At 46.5% G+C, this 10,395-nt stretch overlaps 1 pseudogene; it reads right to left on the minus strand.

Annotated features, from left to right (window-relative positions):
• Positions 1-1,613: 1,613 nt before the first annotated feature.
• Positions 1,614-7,410, minus strand: LOC113593900 (F-box only protein 46-like; annotated as a pseudogene).
• Positions 7,411-10,395: the final 2,985 nt, after the last annotated feature.

Genomic DNA, 10,395 nt, shown 5'->3' on the forward strand with positions numbered 1-10,395 from the left:
TTTCTTACCATGTGCCTGGCACTGTTTAAACAGTTAAAAAATATGAATTCAGTTAATCCTTCCAGCAAACCCAGGTGGTATCTAACATTCATGTTATTAACAGATAAGTGCCCAGAAATGTGTTTGAGTTGTCTATAGCTTTCATTTCAGAAAAACGGCCTGGGTTTATGAACTAATGCTTGGAAAGACCAGTGAAACTTTTTCATGTTTTCATGAAACCCTGGGTTTGCTAATAATTCTTTCTCCCTTTGGAAAATAATCTCTTTTAGGTCTGGGTATTATATAAAATGCATGCCTACTCTTAACCATTCTGGCACCAATTACTAAAGTTTAAAATAGTCCAGGCTCATCACCTCTTTTCCCTCTCCCTTCCCTCCCCGCCTTCTGATATTCCTCTGTTCCTAGACATGTCCCTTGCAAATGGGAGAGAGGATGAGCAGAAACTCACATCTGTCAGACACAGTTACCTATTATCATCTCTGCTAAAGACCAGGTCATTGAAGAGCTGGATATTAATGGGATGCCCTGTCAAGGGCATTTTCCACCCAAGCCCTGTCCTTCCTGCCATGGAGATCTGCCTGTTTCTTCCAAGATCTAGTGTCTTCAAACCTCCCGACAATAGGAGAGCATCCGTATGTTATAATTTTATTTCGAGTTGTGAGCTTTCCCTTTATCACCAAAAAGTTCCTGGAAAAACACCAAATTAGTTCCACTTTACTGAATAACAGAATGTGTTTGCCATCCACTGTATATTTTTAACCAATAGTTGTTTCTGGCCACCTTCTATTGGTGTTGTATTGCCCTGTGTTGAATACTGAAAGAGCATATGTCTTAGTCTCTGCCGGTGGTGAATGTTTGGAGAGAAAAAATAAGCCCAAATGGACAAAATGAGAAAAATAAATGCTTTTGTTGTATCTTTTTTTGCTAAGTTGTAAAATGCATCTGTACCCCTTCTCCTCTGTTTTGTTTAGAATCTCAGTATATTAGTCTCCTATTGCTGCTATAACAAAGTACCACAAACTCAGTGGCTTATTTTATTGTGCTTTGTTTTCCAGTGCTTCACAGATACAGCATTTTATTTTTTTACAAACTGAAGGTTTGTGGCAACCCTCCATCAAGTAGGCCTATCAGTGCCATTTTTCCAACAGCATCTGCTCAATTTCTATCTCTTTGTCACATTTTGGTAATTCTCACAAAATTTCAAACTTTTTCATATTATTATATTTGTTATGGTGATCTGTGATCAGCAGTTAGGACTCGCTGAAAGCTCAAATGATGGTTAGCAATTTGTTAGCAATGAAGTATTTTTAAATTCAGGTATGTATATTTCTTTTTAGACAATGCTATTGCACACTCAATGTACTACAGTACAGGGTAATCATAACTTTTATATACACTGGGAAGCCAAAAAATTCATTTTACTTGCTTTATTGCAATATTTGCTTTTTTGCAGTGGTGTGGAACTGAACCAATATCTCTAAGGTATGCCTGTACTGTCTCATAGTTCTGGAGATCAGAGTTCCAAAATGGGTCCCAGTGCACTAAAATCCATTCCTTCTGAAGACTCTAGGAGGGAATCTATTTTCTTTCCTTTACTGACTTATAGAAGCTGCTCACATTCCACAGTCCCCTCTGTCTTCAAAGCCAGCAATGGCAGTCAATTCTTTCCCACCCTGCATCACTAGGACAATAACTTTTATGCTTCCTTCTTCTACATTTAAAGGACCCTTGTGATTACATTGGGCTGCCTGAATAATAAAGGATAATCTCCTATATTTTACGGTCAGCTGATTAACATCCTTAATTCCATCAGCAACCTGCATTCTTCCTTATCATGGAACATAACAAATCCACAGGTTCTGGAGATTAAGACATAGACATTTTTGGAGGAGAGGAGCAATATTTTATCACACCCAGCATTGTATATTCTTCAAAGAATGCCATGTAGGTCAATGGATATTTCTATTAAAAAAATAAAACATGAGAAATAAAATGAAAAGTTTATCATATCTCAATGTTTTTTAATGCAAGAACACAATGATCTATTTTATGGTTTGGGTTGGAGGTTGTCATGGACACTGTCATTTGTGATTATTATCCCCCCCCCCAGATAAGTTAGAAATGTTGTCAAAGTGCATAAAGCAAATGCTGCTGGTTCTGTGTACTGTCAAAATGAGCATTAAATGCACTTACTTGCTAAATGATGTCGTGTAGATAATGTGTGTTTGGAGAAGAATGAGTGTCTCTTCCTTTCCATTCTTCCTGGTAATTCAGTTACTTGAGATGGGCAGAGGACCTAAAATTCATCCATTTATTCCAAGTCATCAATGCATTCAGCATATATTTTAAAAACATGTGGCAAATGGCAGTCAGAGCAGTATATGCTGGGGAAATTATGAACAAAACCAAACGTGTTCTTTGTGCTCTTGAAAAGTTTAACCTAGGGGCGCCTGGGTGGCTCAGTGGTTAAGCGACAGACTTCGGCTCAGGTCATGATCTCGTGGTCCGTGAGTTCAAGCCCCGTGTCGGGCTCTGTGCGGACAGCTCAGAGCCTGGAGCCTGTTTCGGATTCTGTGTCTCCCTCTCTCTGACCCTCCCCGTTCATGCTCTGTCTCTCTCTGTCTCAAAAATAAATAAACGTTAAAAAAAAATTGAAAATGTTTAAAAAAAAAAAGTTTAACCTAGTGAGGGTCCATGTGGGAAGTCTTATAAACCTTACACTGAGCCAGACCTTGAAGCATTAGCAGGATTTAGAGAGACAGGGAGAAGAATGAAGAAGTTTTCAAGACTGGAGGAAAGCTGAGTCAAGCCACTGTGGCAGGAACTCACCAGATACAGGTCTCTGTACTTTCATCTTTTCTGATTTCTAACTGCTTTGATGGTTCCTATGATACTACCTTCAGGCCCACAACTCAAAATCAAGGTAAGAGCAGTGAGGAAAATCCATTTTCAGGATTCAGAGAAGAGAATCAGAAATCCCACTTTGGGGAAAAGACAACAATTGTGTTACAGTGAACAAAGGCAAAACCTCTTGGTGCCAAGTTTGGGAAATGCTGAATGTCAAAGGCCAGCTCATGACATTTCATCAGAAAAGGACACATGAGGCACACATTCCGAAGAGCTGGTACAGAGTGTTGGACAGATCAAGAGCCAAAAACAGGCTCAGAACAGAAAACAAGGCATGCTTCCCCCTCCCCCCCAAAATGTTAGCTGGATTTTTGGAACAAATATTCATAATTTTATTTGAATAGCACATCAGGCCTTGAACTCCAATGCTTCATTTTGAATGATTAATTACCAAGTTGCTACATTGGTTTGAGGTCTTTTTATTGAGTTTCCATTAAAAATTGTTTCAAAAAATGCTTTGTCCCTGAACAAATGCAGTAAGAACTAAAAAGCAAAGGACAAAAACACAACCCTGATTTTTGCAAAGCCGTTAGAGACTTCAGGAGGTAAGGAAGAAGGAGGCTTACTGCAAAGATCCATAATCCTGGGCTGTGTAGCTGTATCCGTTAATGGTGACTGCTGTAACAGACGATCCTCAAAATCTCAGTGATTTGGTATAATAAAAGTTTATTGCTTGTTTTTGTCATAGTTTGATGTGGTCAGTGAGCTCTGTTCCACATAGCCATTCAGGGAACCAATTTTCTTCTGTGCTGAGGCACAGCCATCTTTAACATGTGGCCTTGAGTTTCCTCATATCCACTCACCAGTCGACAAAGGCCAATGCAGAGAAAGATTGAGAAGGCACATCACCTCTTCACTGCCTGCCAGGGCACATCCCTTCTGCTCAGTTTCCATTGGCAAGAGTATGTCACATGGCTCCCTCCAACTCTAAGGTCTCTGGGAAATGTGGTATAATTGTGAACCCAGGAAGAAAAAACCAGCTTAGTAACCATTTAGTGCTGTACTTTAGTACTCTCATCAGATTTTCAAGTTATTTGGCAAAAAGGAAGTCCAGTTGACACTGTTTGGCTGTCGTTCTAGTGGGTCACCAGCTTCTCCTGTTCATCTACTTTCTTGATGTTCACATCTGGATTTGTTGGAGAGACAGGGGTGAGGAAGGGAAAGGAGAGGAATCACCTGAAGTGTGTCTTCCCCAGGAAGACATAGGATACTTTTCAGGTGATTCCTGCTTCTGTTTTATTCTATACCCTCACGCTCACCTAAGAAGTTTCCCATCCAAAAGAGCCTCTATTGAACATGGACACAAGAATCTCTATAGTTTCGGCCTCCTTAATTATGTGGTGCTGAGGTACCACAAACAAATGTGCATTTCTGATACTGACAGCAACCTTGCCCACCATGATTGTACAGAACTAAGCTTCTTTGTCACAGATTCTGTCTTTGAGAATCAAGATGAAACTGCCAGTAATGATTATCTGTATGTCCAAGAAACAGGGTGAAGCAACCACCACCTTGCTACTTCCCTCTGCCCTGCACATGTGACCAAAGCAGCTACCTGCCCTGCTGTGGAAACAGCCTCATGGATCACAACCACTATCTGCTCTCACACTTTGCCATGTTGTCTGGGCTAGAGAGACCAGGGTTGGTCCCCTTAGGTTAAATTTTTTTTTTTTTTTGCCTTATAAATATTGACTTTATAGAAAGGACCAATTCAAAACTGGTCAGATGACACACACCAGAAGCTTCCAGAACCACAAGGATAAAAAACCAAAACCAAAACCAAAAACCAAAAACAAAACAAAAAAAACCCTGAACGAAAATACCCCAGGGCAAACTGCCTGAAAAATCAAGGTTTTAGGTGTCCAAAGGATTCTAAAGAAACTCATGTGGCTGGGGCTGGAGAGACCCCAATGCCTGAACAAATACCCAGAATGTAAGGAAAAACAATCCAGAAATCCAAACCCACAGTCCCTGCCCACCGGCCCCCACACTGTCAAGAGCTAGGCAAAGGGCTTCACAGCTTTTTTGGGGGGGTGGGGTGGGGCGTAGAGAAGCAATGGAAACAGTTTAAATAATGGGAGATAGGGAATTTTTATATTTCAGCTTTATTTTCTGAAGAGACTGGTAGCTTTAGGTTAAGGAGAAAACAGGAATTTTTCTTTTTTTATTGTTTTTAATGGGGAAAAGGTCTAGAAATGGTAGGTTGCTGTGAAAAGTGCCACATCTGATCTGTGATCTGATGGCCCCCAATTCCTAAAGAGGAGGTAAGCCCTGGTGTTGCAAGTCAGGAGAGATACTGACTTTGCATGCTACATCCTCTTGGGAGAACACAGCTCCAGAGACAAAGAACTGGCTGGCATGGGTTGTGTGTGTGTTGGGGGGGGGGGTGGGCAGCAGAAGGGGGCCAGAATGGGGGAACCTTTAAGTAGTACCAAAATTAGCTCCCGTCTGCTCCCTGCTGGTGGGTCCCTGGGGTGTAGAGTGGCAAGGAGGGTGTTGGGGCTGAATGGAGAAGAAATTGAAATGCTGATAAAAACCACCCTACTTGAGGGATCCACAGGCCCCGTGTCTGAAGACTAGAGTGCCTTCTCAATCATCCCCCTGAACCCCATCTCAGTTCTGGAAGGGGATCAATACCGCCTGGAGGGTGACCCAGTCTTGGCCCTGGGCTCCCAGGGGCGGGGGGGGGAGGGGTGGACACAGTGGGCTCCCCCTCACAAACCTCCCCCGGCTTCACCTCCCTTCCTCCCTGCCCATTGCAGGGCAGCACCCAGTTGTTATCCTGCAGACCTAGGCGGCAGCCAAGCGTCTTGCGGTCCGCTCGGCGGCAGCACACCCAGTAGGAACGTCCGTAAGGCAGGTCGTGGTGGTAGGGCTTCAGGTGCTAGCTGCACAGCAACAGGTCACCCTTCTCGTATCTCTTGCGGCACTGCTTCCAAGGGTCATAGCGATACAGGGGGTCGCGGCTCCAGCGCGAGTCTGTGGCCCGCACACCAAACGCCTCAATGATGCCCTTGAGGTGGTGGCAGGTGCACTTGAGGGCCGCCAGGGCCCGCGTGGGCAGGAAGCTGAAGACCTTCACCAGCACCTGCTCGGGCAGCAGCAGCATGTACTGCGGCGGCTCCAGCAGCTGCTGGATCTTGAAGCGGATCTCCAGGAAGTCGTGTGACACGTGCCGATACAGGCGGCACAGGGAGGTGTCCGCTGTCCCCTCAGCGTCGTCCAGCGGTGGCGGGGAAGTCGGCTGGGGGCAACTCGGGGGGCCCATCCCGACGCCGGGACTGGAGGAAGAAGAGTCGGGTGGGGGCGGCTCCTCGGGGCTGACCGTCAGGCACACCGTCTCCTCTTTCACATTCTTGGTGCCATCCTTGCCAAAGAAGATGCACTCGTCCACACCCGTCACTACCACGTCCACGTGGAAGCCTGACGCGCCGCAGTCCTGGGCAGGGGCTGGAGGGGGCGCCGGGGGAATGTCCTCAGGCCTGGCAGGGACCGTGGTCTCCCCCTCGCTGGCTTCATCCGCCCGAGCCAAGAAGGAACTCCACATTGCTGGGCAGGACATCCCGAGAGGGGCTGATGAGCTGGTACAGGTCACTAGTGATCTTGTCCTTGGCTCAGGCCCCGGGGCCTGGGCTGCCAGGGTAGGCACAACTGGCCAGCTGCTGCTCCCGTTGGGCAAGCTGTCATCGGGAGCCTGAGGCTCTCGGCCGTTGGAGATACGAAAGGCGATGCGCACCTCCCCTGGGCCGGGCCCAGGCCGCTCCTCTTTGCAGAGGCCTTTGGCTGGAGGGCTGTCCCGCTGGGCCTCAAAGTGGGCCACTGCCTCAGCTATGCGGCTGCAGTCCCCGCCACCAGACCTCCGTTTGGACCCCAGACCTTTGGCAGGCCCACCCTGCTCAACCGACACGGAGACCATAGGCGCTGGGGTGCCAGGGCATGGGTAGTTCTGTAGGGCCAGGGCGGCCCGCTGTTCCACCAGGGCCACCATCTTGGCCACAGAGAGCAGGTCTACATCCTCACCAGCTGAGTCTGGGCCCCTTCAGTGGCAGGGGGCCCTCTAGGCCCCCTGGGTGCGGTGGAGCCTTAGTAGGCTGAAGACAGCGCCTCCTCCGCTTGGCCTTGGAGCTGTCACTGCCCCAGTGCCCCTTGACCTTCATGGAGCTGGCCCGGCTGTCCCCACCACACTGGTGGGCCACAAAGAAGGTCACTTTCTCCTTTGTATTCCCGGGCTTGATAATGTACCACGTGTCCAGCAGGACTCGCCCCTCATCGCCAGCAGCTGCTGCGGAGAGGAGCGGGGCAGGCTGGGAGGCAGGGGCGTCAGTGGCCAAGGTGGGTGGGGTGTTCTCTGAGCGGGCAGGCCTGTGGTCTGGCTCAACCCCCCGGCTCTGGGCAGGCTGATGGCTTGAGGGCTGCGGCAGGTGGGAGTGGCTGGTTCTGGGAGTAGGTGCCAAAGGGCCAGGGGCACCAGAGCTGGAAGGGCAGGAGGCCGCTGCGGTCCATCCTGGTAGCAGACAAGCCGGGGTTCACCACATTTCAGGACCTGCTGGATGGTCAGGGGAGGCTCCACAGGCCACCATGTCTCTGCACTGCAGCTCTTCTTGGCTACCTGGGTTTCCCCCACTCCCCCTTAGGTTAATTTTAGGAACATTAGTTATTTGTTAATTTCTTTAAAAATTTTTAAATGTTTATTTATTTTTGAGAGAGAGAGAAAGAGAGAGAATGAGGGGGGATGGGCAGAGAGAGAGGGCGACATAGAATCTGAAGCAGGCTCCAGGCTCTGAGCTGTCACCACAGAGCCTGCTGCGGGGCTTGAACCCACAAACTGGGGGATCATCACCTGAGCTGGAGTCGGACAGTCAACAGACTGAGCCACCCAGGCACCCCTATTTGTTAATTTCTTGAGTATTTATCACAGAGCAGCGCTTCCTCCAGGCAAAAGAGATGGTTACAGCTCATTGGTGCTCTCATACATGCCTTCTTCCTTCCTCAGACTCTACCCAGAGACACCTTAATGAGAATTACGAAGACCCTGGCTATTCTGAAGGGAATCTGGGCCACATTAGATTGTAGTTTCCTACTGTGCTGAAAGGAGCTAACAAGTGAAGCAGAGAAATAAATAGGTTTGTCACCGCTAACTCCTTCAAATGGTGTTCCCATTAAAATAGACCCCATGAAGGAGACTTCTCACTGGTAATTGCCACTAATATATCCATCACAGTACAGATATCTCTACTAAACTCTAACCCACCAATATCACTAAAAAAAGAAAAAAGAACAAAATTATTCATGGAGGTCATTCATCAGGGTTACGTTTAGACTTCTGTTGTCAACTATTACCACTTCTTTTTCACACTGGAATCTTCCCCTTTACTATGGTGGTTTTGCCTCAGAGTTGATGTGCTTGCATTTCACAAACACACATGAGCTTCCTACAAAAGATTGCCCCTCAAAACATATTTTTCGAGAAGATAGATGTAAGTTGGAGATTTGGCTCTATATACACAGTATATTACCCGTGTGACTTAACTCAAATTATTTAACCTCTCTGAGCCTTTAAGTTGCTGATAGTGATACTCATTTGCACCATTTTGCTGGTATTAGACAAGCATAATGACAGTACGGAGTTGGTGCTCAATAAACATTGGCTTTCTTCTTCTCCTTTGCTTCTTCCTTTTGCCCTCTCTCTCCTTTCTCTCTTCTCAGAAGCACTCAACAACTTCATCGACAGGACTCTGATGAGCTTGCTGGAGAGTTGGGCTTAAGTTGGGCAAGTTGGGTGCACTTGAGGGCCGCCAGGAGAGGTTATAATGAATAGGTGTATATTTTATGTGAAGGCAAATTAAGTCGAGCTTGTTCAAAGTAAAATACTTTATAAAGGAGGTAAATGTTGAAGACAGAGGCAATATGGAAGAAGCCATACTCTGCAGGAAGGTATGCAGATGCCCAAGTTCTAAAGAACCACTGGAGGCGACATCCCAGACAATGCTCATCTCTTGGCCACTGTGATACACTGTCCTGGTTTCTCTTCTTCCTCCTTGGGCTCCTTTGACAGCTTACCCTCCACCACCCAAGTCCAAAGTTTGAAGTTCCTCAAGACTCAGCTCTTGGCCATTTCCAAGTCTCACTTTGCACCCTCTCCCTAATCACATGCATGCACATCACCGCAGCTGCCAGGCATGTTCTGATGATTTTCAAATTCACCTCTCCTGCCTAAATGCCCAGCCTATGAGCTCTAGATCCATATATCCTACTGTCTATGGACTGTCTGTCGTTGGCTGTCTTGGAGCTTCTGCAGATGCAAGTTGGCCAAAACCAATTAGTTATTTCCATCCCCAGACTTGGCCCGGATGCAGTGTTTGTTGACTCACAAGAGGTATCTGGGAGTCATCTTGGATTTCTCCCTCCCTCCCCTTCACCACCTCCTATCCAATCAGGATCCAGCCACAAATTCCAATTAGAAAGCCACCATTGCTCTCTCATGGGGCTACTCCTAGGGCTTATGCTTGACCTTTCACATATAGTTTCCAGACTTCAGATGGAAATATCTTGTACAGATTCTCTCTAATGCATCTGCCTTTCACCTTTCTGTGCCCACTTCTTGCCCCAAACATTTCAAAGGCTTCCTATTGCTCTTAGGATGAAATTCCATGTCCCTGGCATGGCTTGCAAGGACTTGCACAGGTAAGGACAAGCCCTACCTATCACTTAACTTTATTCCTTGTCATCTCCTCCCTACTCTGTGGGTCAGTCACATGCACCACACTTTTCTCATCTCCAAGCCTTTACATGTGGTCTCCCTCCCTTCAGAATACTCTCTTGTCCATCCCTTTTTTGCATAGCTAGTTCTTGCTCATCCATAAGATCTCATCTTAGAAACTACCATGTTTCATTGGTTTGAAAGCACATATTCCTTCACATTTTAATGTCTCCAAAATTGGGGTGCATTGGCTATGCGTGGAATCAAGTGGCTATGTCATGGGAGGGAGGAAATGGTGGATTGGACATGCTTAGCAACATTTCCCAAGCAGGACTCAAAATATGTCAGCTCTACATTGTTGCAAATTTGACTTAAAAGCACAGAAACAATAGCTGTTAGTTCTTTTATAGATTCTTTTAAGAAATATCACATCACAGGGGGTGCCTGGGTGGCTCAGTAAGTTAAGCATCCGACTTTGGCTCAAGTCATGATCTCACCATTTGTGAGTTGGAGCCCCGTTTCCAGCTCTGTGCTGACAGCTCAGAGCCTGGAGCCTGCTTCAGATTCTGTGTCTCCCTCTCTCTCTGCCCCTCCCCCACTCATGTTCTCTCTCTCTCTCTCTCTCTCTCTCTGTCTCTCTCTGTCTCTCTCTCTCAAATAAATAAACATTTAAAAAACTTTAAAAGAAGAAATATCGCATCACCAGTGCTCTTAATGGCATAGAGGATGAGAATGTGTGGAAACCAGGAGACATAAACTCTGAGTTGAAGGTGATTAGGAAGAAATGG

The sequence above is a fragment of the Acinonyx jubatus genome, chromosome B2 (genome assembly GCF_027475565.1).
Source record: "Acinonyx jubatus isolate Ajub_Pintada_27869175 chromosome B2, VMU_Ajub_asm_v1.0, whole genome shotgun sequence".
Lineage (NCBI taxonomy): Eukaryota > Metazoa > Chordata > Mammalia > Carnivora > Felidae > Acinonyx > Acinonyx jubatus.